Genomic DNA, 17,148 nt, shown 5'->3' on the forward strand with positions numbered 1-17,148 from the left:
ATGACGAACTATAAAGTATGCAGGGAAACAATAAATTATCCTTAACTTGATTGTAAGACACTGCAGTCAATAATTTGTCTCATATACGTTAACTCGGAATCACAACTTTTTAAGTGAACAAAGATACATACGTAACAGTGCACATGCTACTAAAAGATCTTGAGTTTGAGGTGGTAAAAACCTGATTCTTGAGCAATGACCATGCATCTTCAGGCCCTAACTTGTCAACATGGTGGCAGTGTGCAGCCTTAATGTTTCTTGCAACAGTTTCATGTCTTGTGGTGATGAGGACTCGACTGTCCGGGCCACCATAGCCAAAGGGAGTCATTAGCGGTTTGTCGCATGAATCAACTCCCCACAGATCATCAAGCACAAGAAAGAACTTCTTGTTCTCAATGGCGTTCACAAGAGCATCGACAAGTAGGGCCCTATTTAGAGCCCCACCACAAGTAGGGACCTCAACAACTCAACATCAGTGAAATCATGTGTGATGCTAAGCCATATCTTCTTAGTAAATGTTCCTTTGATAGCTTCGTCATTGAAAATCTTCTTGCTAAGGATAGTATTGCGAATCCCACCCACACCAACAATGGCAACCACCTTGAGGCGACTAGTCTTGTCACCACATGTCTCCCTTGTAAGCACCTCCACAAGTGCTCTTGTGTCCTCCATGATATTCTCGCCAACAACACTTGAACGCTCCATCAATCAATCTGTTTTGCGGTCAGTGGCGAGAGATCGAGCCGTCCTGTGCTCTTCTTAACTTTCCAGTTTGGCAAATTTGAATTTATTGCTCCGCTCACAGATGCTATCTAGATCCTTGTTAAGTGCCTTGATGCGGGTGCCGATGTCATGGGTGTGGAAGGGATTCCGCATGCAGAAGAGGAGAGGGTTAAGGCACCCCAAGTCCTTGGATGGACCCTGCTCCATGGCCTTGAGCTGACATAGGTCGACGATGTCGGTGGCCTGGTACATGGTACGCTTCATTTCCCCATCCAACTCCGCACACTCGTCAGTGATGTCCCTCCTATCAGCATCCGCAAGGAAGTTGTTGAAGTCCCTGATCTTGATACCCAGCTCGTCGATCTCACCGGAGACCCCGATCAGCATGGCCACCTCATCTCTGGCCATGTCGGCGAGCATCTTGGTTACATAAGATGCCAAAGCATTGAGAACCCCCGTCATTTACTTTCAAGGGTTTTGTCACTTGAGTTGGTATTGAAGAGCTACACATACGTGTAAAAAGGAGGTAACAATTGATTGGTGACTCGAAATAAAAGCAAGGCGAGCATCACGAATGCATATCCTAAATTTACATGAGAAATAGCTACCAACTAGAACCAGCAAAGGTAGAGTGTTGTGTAGCGGAGACAGCTAAGATCACCTTGAATGGATGAGTTGGAGAGACGCATGGATGGCTCGTCCTTGGTTCTCTTGCCGCACCTAAATGGCCTCAGTGCGTATGAGCGCAGGGAGGAGGTACCGTTGGGCGCCGTGGTGGCGTCGACAATAGCTAGACCGATCAAGGTTGATGCATCGGTACAGTTTTGAAGATGGAGCGATGGCAGTTGGCGGCGGCGGCCTTTGAGAGCACGCCGGACTGGCGAGACCCATGCCCGGTAGGCGTACTGGATGGGTCCTTAGGTCTTAGATGTTAGGTTTGGCTGCGATGTCTGTTTGGTATTAGGCCGAGGCTATCTGCGCCCCTTCATCAACTGGATAGGTGTAGCGACAGTTTGTTGCTTAGACGGCGGCTTTAGTCTCACTGTTGTATTACTTTGTAAGGTCTTGTGAGAATAATTAATAAAGTGGCCGTATGCATCGTCCAGATGCAGAGGCCATGGGTCATCCTCCTTTTCTAAAAGAAAACCTAAATGGCCTCAGTGCATATGAGCTTTGGACATTACCAAAGACCATATCTTGCTTCCGGCGACCGGCGTCTTGTTAACTCTAGTTTAGCATTGATTGTTAATTCATCTGATATGGATTGATCCGCACAATCACAAAATTACGAATTTTGTATGTAAATTGGGCACATTAGCATTGAGCATTTGTTTTTTTATGTCACTCAGGGGCATAGAGCATTTTTGCATCCAATAGCCTGACATGTTGTACCTCGTGCAGTGTTTAGTAGCTAGATTAATTGGAGAATCATGGGCTCATCAGTGTCTCATTAATTCAGGCTGCAAACTTTACCAAATCATGCAATGGATTCAGAGTTGCATGCCTGTCTATGGAGCCGCCTGGTGTGCTCTTTTGTATACTGCTACTACCTGAATTTATCACGCGACAATGTGCAGATGTACTACAGTACTAGCAGTACTATCTCATTCATACTCTGGTACATACTATATCAAAATGGGTACTATCAACATTAATTGCTGCTCTTTTTTGGGGTGGGATTTACATATGTTTGATCCTGTCCAGGCTACTAAGAGACTAGCTGCAGATACTAGTAATATTCTGATTGGAGTAATCACGCAACTTGCTAGCAAATCTTGAAAACCTGTTGCACAGGGGGTAGTTAGCGATCAACAGAACTGGGCTATGTGAGGCTATGGTATATAGGCCGACCCAAATTCGCACAACAGGATGTGGACTATCCGGTCCACCCTGCAGGTCATCCACTGCTTTTCCTCTATGGCTGTACATCCAAGTTAAATTCCCATTCTGGATGCATCCTAGTCCTAGAATTATGATCGCTAGCCCCAATGGAAGCCACACACGGATGGAAGCACTAGTAGAAAAAGGATCAAACGTGAAGCACAATAGTGCCGGTTTGAATTAGAGCCGGCACTAATGTGTATATTAGTGCCGGTTCGTGGCGGCGATCAATAGTACCGGTTCGTGGCGAACCTTTAGTACCGGTTCATACCACGACCCGGTACTAAAGAGGCTGTGTCAGCCTGCGGTCAGGCTATGGCCCCACCATCACCATTTAGTGCCGGTTCATACCACAAACTGGTACTAATGTGGTTATGGTAAGCTGTTTTTAGTCCCACCTCGCTCCCCTAACAAGGCGTTTACCACCTTAAATATGTTACTTCTCAAACTATCACAAGCACTTGGTCTTCATTGAACTCTATGTGTAGAATTTGTGGCCGCAATATGAGTCTTCACCAGTTCCTATACTGGTGAGGACTCATATTGACAAATCAGATTGTACACAAAAAGATCATTGATGATCAATGTATTTTTGATGTATAAGAGATCATATTGACAATTTAGACTGTAAAGAAATATAAGATCATGATCTAAATGCTCTTATATTTCTTGCGTTCAGTATGCACCATTCAAAGCGACGCCATCAACTTTCAACCATTTGTGCCTTCATTTGCTATTTTTCATGCATTTAATGATTGGTTTTGAGAACTAAATGACCTGGAAATTGAAAAGCACTACAAATGAACTCTGAAAAAGTTGAAACTTGGCATGGTATCATCATTTCACCCACATAGATTGTTCAAAAAAGTAGAGAGGGTTACGGCAAAAACTGGATACACTTCGTTTACAAACTGGACAATCTCTTTCGAAGTATTCAGGTTTCTGACGAAATTAAACTCATCTGTTACAAAGGCATTTCATTTTTTTAAACTTATTACAACTCCAGAATTTTTGTGCATTCAGTATGCACTATTCAAACCGACGCATAGCACCACATTTAGTACCGGGTGGCTCCAACCGGTACTAAAGGGTGACCAGTACTACAGTTTCTCAGTAAGCTGTTTTTTAGTCCCACCTCGCCAAGAGAGAGGGACTAGGAGCGGTTTATAAGCCCTAAGTGCAGAGACGATGAAGAAGAGGCTCAATGCTCACGTTGCTTAGCTTCAAGCCTTCAGGAATATGGTAGATTGCACGGAGCTACGCGCAGTGCAGTTTAAACTATTCCGAAAGGCTTGATGCAAATTAACGAGCATTGCACCTCTTTTTTATTTTTAATAACTTATTACAACTCCGGACTTATTACACTACACGTCGACATTTCTTTTTTTTAAACTTTGGTTATAACTCCAGACTTTGACCATCAAGTTTTGCAGAAAAGAAAAAATAGTAGAAAAGAAAAAAAACTATAGCTGAAAAGAAAAAAGCTATATAAAAAAATACTCCAAAATAAATAGAAGAAAATAAATATAGCAGAAAAGAAAAAACTACTCAGAAATAAATAGAAGAAAAAATAAAGCAGAAAAGAAAAAAAATATTTGCTATATTTTTTTCTTTCACAAAATGACCGTGAAATTGAAAATCACTACAAAATGAACTCTGAAAATGTTGAATTTTGGCAAACTAGACGAAAAACTACTCACAAATAAATATGACAGAAAAGAAAAAACCATACAAAAAACTACGCAGAAATAAATAGAAGAAAATAAAGCAGAAAAGAAAAAATATATAAAAAAAATTGGGGCGCTGCCCTGTGGGCCTGCTACGCCACGGGCGTGCAATTACAGGCCCTAAAGGCCCAGCAGACTCACAGGGCAGCGCGCAGAAATTAGGCCCACAAGCCTGCTATACAGAGGAGTTCAAAGAGGCAGCCACAGCTGGGTTTATAAACCAGTGCGGCTGCCCTTCGCCCGGCGAGGTGAGACTAAACTTTCGGGTGGTAGCGCTAGGCCTTCAGTACCAGTTTGTGGCACGAACCGGTACTAAAGGGTGGTCTTTAGTACCAATTCGTGCCACAAACCGGTACTAAAGGCCTGCTCTTCCCGCCTCTTTGCCTGGAGCCACCAACCGGTACTAAAGGCATCTCCTATATATACAACACTTGCGAAAATTCAGTTAGATCTCCACTTCTTTCGTCGACTCAACCTCTCGCGCGCGCCCGTCGCCCGTCGTCGCCGCCGCCGCCCGTCGTCCGTCTTCGTCGTCGTCGTCCCCGCCACCGCCCGTCGTCATCGCTGTCTGGCGCCGCCGCCCCGAACGTCGTGCGCCGCTGTCCGTCGTTGTTCGCGGTACGTCTCTCGCGCTCTCCCCGCTGCCGTCCGTCGTGGTCGCACACGTATACGCCGCCGCCCCGTATGCCGCCGCCCGTACGTACGCCGCCCCCGCCACATACGCCGGCGCCCCCGCTCGTACGTACGGGGCGGCGGCGTACGGGGGCACACACACATATACACACACATATATACGTACACGTACATGCACACATACACACACACGTATATATATATATATATATATATATATATATACACACACGTACACACACACATTTTTTTACTTATTTTCTGTTTTTTAGAAAAGTTAATTAGATGATCGAATGTTAGATGAATTAATTAGCTATAAATAGAAAATTATCGAACTAGAGATTTGAACTAGTTGAATAATTAATATAATTAGTTTATTTTTAGTAAGAAAATTGTCGAACTAGTTTATTTAGGTATATGATATTTGAACTAGTTCAATAATTAATATAACTAGTTTATTTTTAATAAGAAAATTTAGGTATCTGAGATTTGATGATCTAAGTAAAATATTATTTATTAATGGGTTTTTCTGTTTATTTAATTTTTTATACATAATTTGAGTTTATATAAATGTTAGATTAATATCGAATGTTAGATGAATTAGATAGAAAAGTAATGTCAATTGTTAAAGATGAATATAGTTAGATATATTAATGTCAAATGTTAGATGAATATATATTTGGCTAGATATATATAGGTGTTTAATGTTTTACCTATATGAACATAGGAAATGTCATCTGACGACGAAAAAGATTTCATTACGTGCGAACACTATGAAGACCAGCGCGGCCTGTACGACAAAAAATTCCTTGTTGATGGTAGGCGCTTCAGCATCAAGCTGAATGAGACATTCGAAGTTGATACAGTAAGTCACTTTGTCAATTATTATTTGAATGCAAAACTTATGCTTCATTTGCTTCAACTTATAATTTTAAATTTTCACTATTCTACTAGCGCATCCCCTGTCATGCAAGAATTTTTGTCTTGGATAAGATAGGTTTTAGTGCTATAGATGATATGGAGGTAAAGAGAGTTTACTTGAAGACGGAGCATGGGTATATTTCCAACGTCAAATTATATAATGGAGACACATACACCCATTTTGAATGCAAAACTTGGCAAGCACTATGCAAGGCTTATGCATTTGAGCCTGCTATGGTTATCACCTTTGATATTCGTACGGAAGATGATATTGAAGGTAATATAGACATCTGGGTCGATGTGCAAACGCCTCCAGTTCTACCATTATGTGAGTTTTTCTCAACCATGCATGCATATGTTTATGTCTTTGATACAGTTTATTCAAAAATAGTTGACAACTAATTTGTATTGTCAGCTTATTTCGGTTCAAGCAAATATGTCCGGCGCTTGGTAGACAGGACCTACTACTGCCCCGGGGCTCAACTAAACTGCGAGGAGATAAGTCATTATGTTTCATGGCTTGAGGATCTTAATACTGTCAAGACAAAGTTTTTTCCTGAACTTAGAAATGTTAGTACTCAAAACGTGTGACCAATGGTGATCGTATTGAACTACGGTCACATCTATAATCGAAAGATGGTAAGATTTTAACTATTTGTCCTTAATTAGTGCATCTTTTGCATACATTATTTTTGAAGCTAAACTTTCATTGCTAATTAGTATATTAATTACTATACGATGTTCTTCAACAGGGACTTCCGATGACAGTTGTGCCTTAGTGGATCGAGACTAAAGGTGACATGTCAATGGTTAGCTTACGACCAAGATATCCTACATTGCACATGAGTGCATTAAGGATTTCTGAAAGCGAAGAATGCTTAATAGTGAAAGATTGGAGCAAAATTGTTAACGATCGCAGAGAAGTACTAAGGGGCAGCAAGAAGAAGCGCAACCCAAGATTAGAAGACAGATTCATCTGCATGCTCCAGTATGATGAATCAGGAGAGCTATACATGTTCTATGCTATTCTACCTGAGAGGGAGCAGCAGGAGTAGCTAGTTTTCATGCTCTTAATTAATTAGTACTTGTCTCATTTCCGTGTCCTGAACTTTGATGTTGGTGATGATTATGTTGAACTCGATGATATCTTTGCTTCTGTTAATTACAAACTGAATGTTTCCTCTTTAAGCTAGCCAGTGTTGGTGATGATTAGATAGCTAGCTGGCGACTATGATGATTAAATAGTGGTAATTAATTAGACGACTACGATGATTTTTAGCTAGCTAGAGTTTATTTTTTTTATTAATATGCGATGATGATGATGATGATGATGACTACTACAACTCATTATAACGTAAAACAATCCTAAATTAAATTGATAACACAAATTTAAATGAAAAAGCAAAAACAAAACAAAAACCCACAAACATTTAGTACCGGCTGGTGTGCCCAACCGGTACTAAAGGGCTCCCGGCCCCCGGAGCTGGCTCGTACCACGTGGTTGCCCTTTAGCACCGGTTCGTGCTGAACCGGTACTAAAGGGGGGGGGGGGGCTTTAGTGCCCACACTTTAGTACGAACCGGTGCTATTGCCCGGTTCTGCACTAGTGAAGCCAAACTAGCCATTTGGTCAATCGATCCATGGGTATCACTATTTTTCTAAAAAGGATGAAAGTTACTTGCCAAGGGTGACATTAATTTTCGTGGGGGTGTCGAAATGGTAAGATGTGCAAGGAGTGGCATGGAGAGGAGTTAGCTACTCCTATTTATAACACGAATATGTTAGGGCAATGGTATAATCTTGTAATAAATAACAATTTTAGCATTTCACTTAGAGAAGTTAGCCACTCACCCGTAGGTGTGTTATTGTGGGCACATTAATCTCAGTAGATCCCCAGATTGTAGATAGTTCTATAAAGTAGATTGAGAATTTTGCACCAAGCAAGGCATGAGTGACTAATAGCAGGACAATAGAATGACAGGAAAAGTTAATTTTACTGGAAGCGATATATCAGGATAACTACTTCAGATTTAGAGGTTGAGAGAAATGCTTTATTATCTAAGAAAAATCTCACCACCGAACGTTCTATACACCATATTCGCTCCAACCAACGGTCCAGAATCCACAAAAATGCCAAATAACTATAATTAAAAATTCATCCAGAACATGGCCGTCATATGTCAGAACTGGAGGCTTAGTATTTTTAGGGCCCATTCTGTTGTTTAGAGTTTGGCCAGTTAGCTCAAGGCCCAAAATGATATTAGTTGAATTGTATGAAAGAATGCAGAATGGCATTGGAGGTGCTCTTAGAGGAGTGCCTTAGACCGGTTTGGCCTGGGTTGGGTCCCAAATCAATGAGGGAAATCTGCAGCTTCTAGTAGAATAAATTGTGAAAAAACATCACAATGACGCGAATCCTATGAGAAAAACCACCTTTTCGCCTACAGTTTGCAAAAAACAGCAATTTTGAGTTATATGTTTGATGGAAGCACTGAACTCTCGATTGAGCACGCTTTGACAGGAAATCTTATACATATGGTACATGTCATCAGGCAGATGCAGCATGGGGAAAACGGAAGGAGGAGACTGACCTCAAACGACCTGGCCAGCCCTGCTTCATCCTCCCTGAGTGGTGTTTGGCATTTTGACAAAGACCTGGAAGGCTCGGTCGGGGGGGTGAAGCTTGCGCGTCTAGTGCACTCCGGCTGCCTACGAAGCCATGACCTGCAGGAGGCAGGTTGCATCTAAGTGACGAGGGAGCTCGCGGGTGGGGCTCTAGCTACCGGAGAATCTAAGTCTCCGGTGCACCCTCAACGCGGCGGTCCTCCACCCGTCACGTCTTGGACACATGGAGCCGCTGCGCCTCGAGGCCATGGATGCCCTCATTATTGACCTCCGCCTCCGGTGCTGTGGCGAGATTGTCGTCCGCGACATCCTCAACGCGGCCATGTTTCCGCTCGTGGCTCGCACGTGCTTCGGTGGCAGCGTGGACGAGGGCCACGTTCGCACCATGCGTGACTTGGTCAAGGCCTTTGTGCTGGCCGTTGATGGCACCAAGGATTTCGCTATCTCCAAGACGGCGAGGGAGGAAGGCTGAGCTTTTCCTCCCTCTCATCAACGCATATCTAGACCTGCGGTGGCCTGCCGGCATATCTAGACCTGCTCCTCGATGTCATAGCTGGCGGCACTAGTAGAAAAAGGGTCAAACGTAAAGCACATTAGTGCCAGTTTGATTTTGGTCCGGTACTAATGGTATCATTAGTGCCGGTTCAAACGGATTTGCATTAATGCTGGTTCGTGTTGAACTTTTAGTACCGGTTCGTGGCACGAACCGATACTAAAGGGGTGGTGGCAGCCTGGCGTCAGGTCGGAGCCCCACGAGCCCCTTTAGTCCCGGTTTGTGGCACAAACCGGTACTAAAGGGCCAACCTTTAGTACCGGTTCGTGCCCCGAACCGGCACTAAAGGGGTCTAACCTATAGTCCCGGTTGGAGACACAAACCGGGACTATAGGGCAATTTTCAAACTTGAAAAAATCATAACTAAATCATCCTAATTCAGAAAAATACATATAATATATCAAAATTTGCAGAAAAATACATACATATATAACAAGTTTTCCATTTCGACAATTTTTTAAAATCACAAAATTCCAAAGGGAAAATAGAGTTTTTGGGCGTTTTAGACGTTTTTAGCGTTTAGTGCTAGGGTTTAGATTTCAGAGTTTAGGGTTAGGTTTTATGGTTTAAACCCGTAGTTTTTAGTGTTTAGCATAGAGTTTCCAATGTTTTAAGTCCCGGGTTTAGGGTTTAGGACAATTTTTGAAATGACAAAATTGTAAAAGGAAAAAAATAGATGCTCTAATTTATGTTTTTTTTGAATTTTGGTTAAATCTTGTCAAACCGGTCAAACAACTGATTCAAGAAATATAGAGTGTTACTAAATAATATTAGTGTTACTAAATAAGTATCTCAGTTTTTTTTGAATTTTGGTCAAATCTGGTCAAACTGTGGTCAAACTATGGTCAAACTACTTATTCAAGAAATATTAGTGTTACTAAATAATTATTGTTTTTTAGAATAATAGTTTCAAATTCAAACAGTGAAACGTGTGACTTCATGCTCAAGCGAAACTCCTGAAGGTTAATAGGATTCACATCTTACTATTGTCAGGAAAACAACAAGTGCAGACTTGGAAACGAAGGAGAATAGAACCTGGAAGTTAAGCGTGCTCAGGCTGGAGTAGTGAGAGGGATGGGTGACCGGTCGGGAAGTTAGATGATTTGGAATGAGTGATCCACACTTGAGCAGTTAAGAGAGGTGATTAGAGACTAAATCATCAAATAATTCAGAAAAAATAAAAATTGAAAAAAAAATCATAATTTTTTTTGCAAAATTTTCAAAAAAAAAACCTTTAGTAACACCAACCGGTACAAAGGTCCCCCATACCAGGGCGCGAGCTCACGCCACGTGGTGGCACTTTAGCGCCGGTTCGTGCCGAACCGGTACTAAAGGGGAGGGCCTTTAGTGACCACCGTTTAGTGCCGGTTATGAAACCGGCACTAAAGGCCCTTACGAACCGGCGCTAAAGCTCCGTTTTCTACTAATGCGGCAAGACCTTGCGCCCTCTCACAGATGACGAGCTGGTGAGCCTTGTCTCAGAGTTCCTCGATGCTGGACCAGGGACCGTCGTGTCCAGCATGGAGTGGACCCTCGCCCACCTGGTGCTCCAGCCGGAGGTCCGGAACAACATCCGCCGCGAGGCCGATGCCGTGGAGGGTGCACTGTCCGAGGCACATGTCCGGCAGATGAAGTACATGCGCGCCGTCGTGCTCGAGAGCCTTCGGCTCCACCCACCGATTCCGTTCGCACTGCGCGACATCCCCAATCAGGCTGTCGCCGCAGTCGCGGGATGCGCCGCCGCCGTGCCAGCAGAGCGGATGCGGGCGCACTTCGACCTGGGCGAGATCGGCAGGGACAAGAATGCGTGGACAGACCCCGACGCGTTCCGTCCGGAGCGCTCCCTTGCTGGGGGCGAGGGGGAGGGCGTGGGCCTGGTGCCGGGGCCCAAGGAGATCTAGATGATGCCGTTCGGCGCAGGGCGGAAGGCGTGCCCAGGAGGAGGGCTCGCCACGATGCACATCAAAAGCTTCGTCGCGGCGCTCGTACGTGAGTTCGAGTGGGCGCCGCTGGCGGGGATTGGCGTCGACCTCACCGAATTGGATGGGTTCTTCAAGGTGATGAAGACCCCGCTCCGGGCGCGCGTCACACCGCGGTAGCGCGACTGCGTTTCACCCATCCGTGTTTGTTCATGTGTATTGGTAGGGTCCACGCCTGGGAACTGCATCGAGACTTCCCATGTTCGTTCATGTGTATTCTTGTGGTGTGTATTTCCTTCTCCTTCCTATGTTCTAATCATCGTGACTTGTTCGCTATGTTGGTTGTAATGTACTCCCTCGATTAATAAATACAAGATGTTTGGAAAAGATTTCTTAAAATAAGACAAAAGACTTGTAATTTCATTAATTAAGAAAAAGGTTTGGCCAACTAACGGGGATATATACACACACAATTACTCTTATGACAATGGGCAGTCTGTATTAAAAGCCAAGATTTCAATATAAACTACTCTTTTCTAGAATACGCGTAAGCATGCGTATCATTGCATTAAGAAGAAGCGTCAACGAAATCGGGTACAAAGCCTTTTGGCCATTACTACACCAATCACAAGGACTAGCAGCCACAGCCACCACATGTAGTACGATACATGCCACACCCAGTCCAACCTCATGCCAATGACAATGTAACAAGCCACGGAGCACCAAGCCACATCAGAATCAACACCGTAGACCTCTACAACATCACTAAGACTCAAGGACAACACATACCAACATATAGAGTCCACCGTAGTTGCTTGAGCAGGTCAACCACCATAGTGAAGGAGTACATCTCGTATCATAGCAGGCGCTACCATCAAACCAGCCAAATCAGGAAGCAGAGCAACCACTGCGCCACCCGAATCGAGCCGCACCACCATCACCACACCCGGAGAACGCCAACACTAGATCAAGGCGTCGAGGCCCAAATTCATTCCATCCAATACCGGTCCACCTCCACCCACCCCTGCCGCCACGCTCGCCAGATCGAGGACCAGCATGCACGTGAGGAAACAAGGCGCCACCAGCACGACCTGGCATGCGCCGTCGGAGCCAGGCTAGCCCGGCCACGCGCTCCCATGGTCAAGGGCGGTGAGAGGCTGCCAGATCCAACATCCCACAAGACGCTGTGCCCACTGGTAGCCCTGGACGGCGCCCCGCTAGCAGTGCTGACCCACGAGCCATTGCAAATCTGCACAAAGGCATGCAGTGGCCAACCGAAGGAAGACGCCCTGCCTTCGCCGGCATCCGCTCCGGTGATGGCATAGCGGGGGAGGAGGGTGTAAGGAGGGTCTGGCAACGTAGCTTAGGGTTCCCTCTGTGTGTCGCCAAAGGATGGAGACGCGGGGGTAGGGGAGGAGGGCCGTGCAGTATGTTAGACGTTACTTTCTTGGTTTTGATCTACTGTTTGATCACTCTCATTGAAGCTTGATCAGAAATATATAAACTATTCTCTCATTTCTGGTTTATAGGGCCGATCTAAAAAAACGTTTTCTCGTTTTATTAGTCAAGAGAAAACTCACAAATGCATGTTGTAGTTCTTGGTCATTTAGTGGTCATGCATGCATGCGTTGTAATTAATGTATTAGTAAACATAATTTTTTGAGAAAAATGAGCGTAATAATTAGGTACTTTTGCAAAGTATGAAATTTATTCAACCACTCTCCGTCTACCTTGGTTGAAGAAATTTTCAAATTGGGCCCTATAAACCGGAAAGGAGGAAGTACATACGGATTGAAGTGAGTGAACAATCACATTACAATAAATCAGAACTAAAAAAAGTTAGAACATCTTACAATAGCGAACGAAGGGAGTAAATGTTACTTAATTCTTAATTATATTGCTTGAGGGGTAAAGTCAGTTTTTACTGATTGAAGGCCGCAACAAGTGGGATACAGACCGGGTCATTTGGTTGGACAAACTACACATGACGCTCGTGAGGTAAAGAAAGATAATGGTTAGCTAAATTATGTGCTTCAGCATTAACAACACGACACTCAAAATTAAATAGACAAGAAAAGGAAGTTGCTCGAGCTTTAATTTCACTAATGATCGATCCATAGCTACCTTGGCTGCTTTTCAGGATGTCACCCACACTTGTTTCGAATCCGAAGCAATGACAAAATTAGGAAGCTTGACGTCATGTGCTAATTATACCGTCTTGGGACAACCTATTACCTCCAACGTTGGAGGATCATGGACCCACACAATGACGGGTGCCAAGCTGCCCAAGTAGTTACAACCGCTGTCCGGATTATATAGTTCGTAAGTATTATTAATATTTGAGGGAAAGTTCGTAATTATATGATGTTTACTTTTGAGTGTTGATTATGGGTGCCAGGCCAGAACGCACGTTAGGGGATGTGGCGGCTACTGCAGCCTATAACAGCTGATCCAAATGTATTTGAATTGTTGATCCAAATGTATACCTTACGTACCCCACTCAGCCTTGTTATTATTTCTATATTTTGAAAAGCTCAACTTTAAAGAAGCAGCCCAATAATATAGAAAACAATTGGTACAGTGTGCAGCAGCGTACGCCGGTTGGCTCATTGCCTGTACCCTACGCACGTCGGCTAATTTAATCGTGTGGCCAAGATTTCACGTACAGCAACCATGCACGGGAGGGAAATGAAAAGCCGTGCAGTAGCCGCCACATCGACTTGCTGCCGGCATTTCAGGGGATTTGATTATTTGCCACCTCTTATTTTAAACTTTGATAATTTACCACCCGTTACTTTGTAATTGATCCAGTGACACTTTTGTTTAGACATTGATCTTTTGCCACTTTTCAATACAAAAACAAATTTTGTAAATAATAGACAACGTAAGTGAACAAAATAGAGGACTATTATGCCCACATACCTGTTTGACCCAAACGTAACACACATGAATGATGAACTCGTTTGTACTGCTCCTCCCCGGCCCTTGCCTTGCTGCTTCTCGCCGGCCCTTGCTGCTCCTCGTCAGCCTTGCTGCCCTGCTGCCGCTGCCCCGTCCTGCACCTCATACCCTGCAACCACTGCCCCAACTAGTACAGCCTCTCCTTCCCTTGTTGTTCCACGTCAAATTTTGGTCAAAATTGCTCAGACTAGTTGAGATGCATGGAACTGTTGAACCGTTGATCCGACTTGGATGAAACTTTCCCAGATTAGTCACGCATATAGGAATAATTTTCTGTAATTTCTTGAAATTATTCTGACAACTTTCAAATTTTGGTCAAACTACAGTAATTGAAATGCATGGAACCGTTGATCCAAATTCGATGAAACTTTCTCAGATGAGGCGCACTTATATGTTTGTTTTTTATGGAATTTTTTCTGGGTGGTTCGAAAAAAAAGTCAAAATTTTGGCAGCAATCTGGCTCAATTTGGACAGCATTTTGACTGTTTTTTGGCTTTTCAACAAATTTGTGCACATAATATCCAAATTTGAACATATATTTCCAGATGGATATATTCATATACCATGACACAATATGAGGAGAACATAGCAAGACAAAGCATTTAACATGTCCATACATCATATCCATATCTCATCTACCAAAAGGCAGTAGTTGCTGCCACGATTACAACCAAAAGTATAAGCCGATAGTTGTTGCCATGTTACAACCAAAAGCATAAGGCAATAGTTGCTTCCATAGATATTACAACCAAAAGCATAGAGAAGATCAAACACAACACTAATTACTTCCTTCTCTTCGGGGTCAACTTTCTAGCTTTTGAGCTTGAGACCATGTCATATGCAATCATGTTGCCCTCCACGGTTGAGGTAGGTTGCTGCGACGCCTCATCAGCAATGCCATAGCCAACATCCTTCTTGTCACAGGATTGGTACTGCCTTGAAGACTATGTGTCATAGTGATCATGTGCCTATTGGGAGTGACAACAACTTCAAGTTGTGGTGCTACATGTGTTGCCTCGATCATCACCCTACGCCGTTGCCAACATCCTGCATGTATTGAGAAATGTAAGAATTGCAAGGAAAAATAGATCTTACTATATATATAGTATGTGGATATGTTACCTTCTTGTCACTGGAATGGGGCTAGCCCCTTCTGCCTTTCCCTCTCTTGGGAGAAAGGAAAGGGGGGGCACCCTCCCCTACCTTTCCCCCGCACCAATATAAGGTCGGGTGGGGCGAGGCTTGGGAGGGACCCCAAGTAGGATTCCTCCTACTTGGGCGCATCCTTTGGCTGCTCCTCCCTCCCTCACACCTATATATATGTCGGAGGGGGGCGCCTAGCATAGAACAGACAATTGCTTAACCGTGTTGGCGCCCCTCTCCATCGTTTTCACCCCCGGTCATATTTTTGTAGTGCTTAGGCGAAGCCCTGCGGAGATAGCTTCACCATCACCGTCACCACGCCGTCGTGCTGTCGGAACTCATCCACTACCTCGCCGTCTTGTTGGATCAAGAAGGCGCGAGCTGAACGTGTGCCGAACGGGTAGATGTCGTACGTTCAGTACTCGACCGGTTGGATCGTGAAGAAAGTTCGACTACATCAACCGCGTTGTGAAACGCTCCCGCTTACGGTCTATGAGGGTACGTAGACATACTCTCCCCCTCGTTGTTATGCATCTCCATGGATAGATCATTGCCTGTGCATAGATTTTTTTTATTTTCCATGCAACGTTTCCCAAAAGTTATCTAGTAAATATAAAACAGGGTCTGTATCTATTTTTCACAAAGAAAAATACATATAGAGAAGGGAGATAAACACGTGGGAAAATAGGAAATACATATAAAAATAGAAAATACATATTATAGCGGAATAGCGCATCTTCAAGCAATCTGGATCCATCTCTTTGATGCTAGAGGCATGTTATCCATAGTGTCGAGCAGGACGGAGTAGCAAGCCACAGAGTCAGGTCCGTCACTATGAAGAAGGTGTCGTTGCTTCGGGGAATGACATTGTGCTGGCACTGATCAGAAAACTCTGTCTTCAGAACACCCCAGACCGATGCCTCGCGGTACTCGGGTAGAATGGTCTTCATCTCTACACGAACAATGCGCGAGCCAGGGACGATGTCGGGCACCATGAGGACAACATCGTTGTTCGCTGCCATTGGAATCGATGATCTCCCGGTCGGTTTTTATAAGTGAGAAAAAGATAAGAGTACTAGAGGGAGAGACGAGTGTCTGCCTCCGAACGATAAAATGGTGGGGGCAACAACATTAATAGAAAGTCAAAAGCTACTTGGTTTCACATTATTTTTTTGTGATAAACTACAATTTCCATATTTTGTGAAGCGTATTAGTGGCGCCGCCCATAATAAAGATGCAACAAAATTTAGGGCTGCAACACCGCTGTTGAGTGTCACCCATAAGTTTGCGTATGGGAATCGTCTACAGTTATTGAAATGGTGGCGCGGATACATATGCTAATGCCAATAAAGATGGTAGCAGTAATGGCAATAGATAGGTAGGGCATCTTCAGCCGCGCCTCAGGAAGGCCTCCTCAGGCGTTTTTTTTTTGCGCCGGCGTCGAAAAATCGGCCCAGTCGTGTCCCCAGGAGCCCGATTTTCGCCGGCCTGGGCCGAAAACAGCACCGGCGGACCCAGGCCGAACCCGGCGCGCTGGGGGGCGCCCGGGGGCGCCGGGCGAACTTTTTTGGTGCGAAAATGCCGCGGGCCTGCCGCGTCAGCGACACGGCTCTCTTCTTGGCCCTTCGTCGTCCTCATCGCCTCGTTTTCCGCGGCGAATCAATGCCAAAGCTGCCGCGCTGCCGCGCCGGTCAGCCTGCGCCATTGATGCCTCACGGGCGGCGCAGTGAAGGCCGGATGACGCGCGTCCCTCGCCCTCCTCCCTCGCCCGCCACGCATACACACGGCAGACACGCCTACGGGCGGCGCCTCAGTCTATATAACACGCGCCCCAGCGCGCTCGGCGATCTCACACTCTCTCGCCATCGTCGTTCCTCCCTCTCCTCTCTCTCGCCGTCTCCAGATCATCACCCATGGACGAGCGCTTCCCAGGCGACGGCGCGGCGGCGAACGGCTTCGGTCGCCGCCATCTTCACGAGGACGAGGCTCGCCTCCTTTTCGAGGCCGAGTACCCGGTCCTGCCGGACATGCGGGTGCCCGGGGCGTGGAGGATCAGCGCTGC

At 44.9% G+C, this 17,148-nt stretch overlaps 2 pseudogenes; one reads left to right on the forward strand and one right to left on the reverse strand.

Annotated features, from left to right (window-relative positions):
- Positions 1–432: 432 nt before the first annotated feature.
- LOC147974302 (putative disease resistance protein RGA4) lies at positions 433–1,185 on the reverse strand (annotated as a pseudogene).
- Positions 1,186–8,733: 7,548 nt separating this feature from the next.
- Positions 8,734–11,162, forward strand: LOC125553294 (cytochrome P450 89A2-like; annotated as a pseudogene).
- The last annotated feature ends 5,986 nt before the right edge of the window (positions 11,163–17,148 follow it).

Source organism: Triticum urartu, chromosome 4A (assembly GCF_056163025.1).
Source record: "Triticum urartu cultivar PI428250 chromosome 4A, HENAU_Tu73, whole genome shotgun sequence".
Classification (NCBI taxonomy): Eukaryota; Viridiplantae; Streptophyta; class Magnoliopsida; order Poales; family Poaceae; genus Triticum; species Triticum urartu.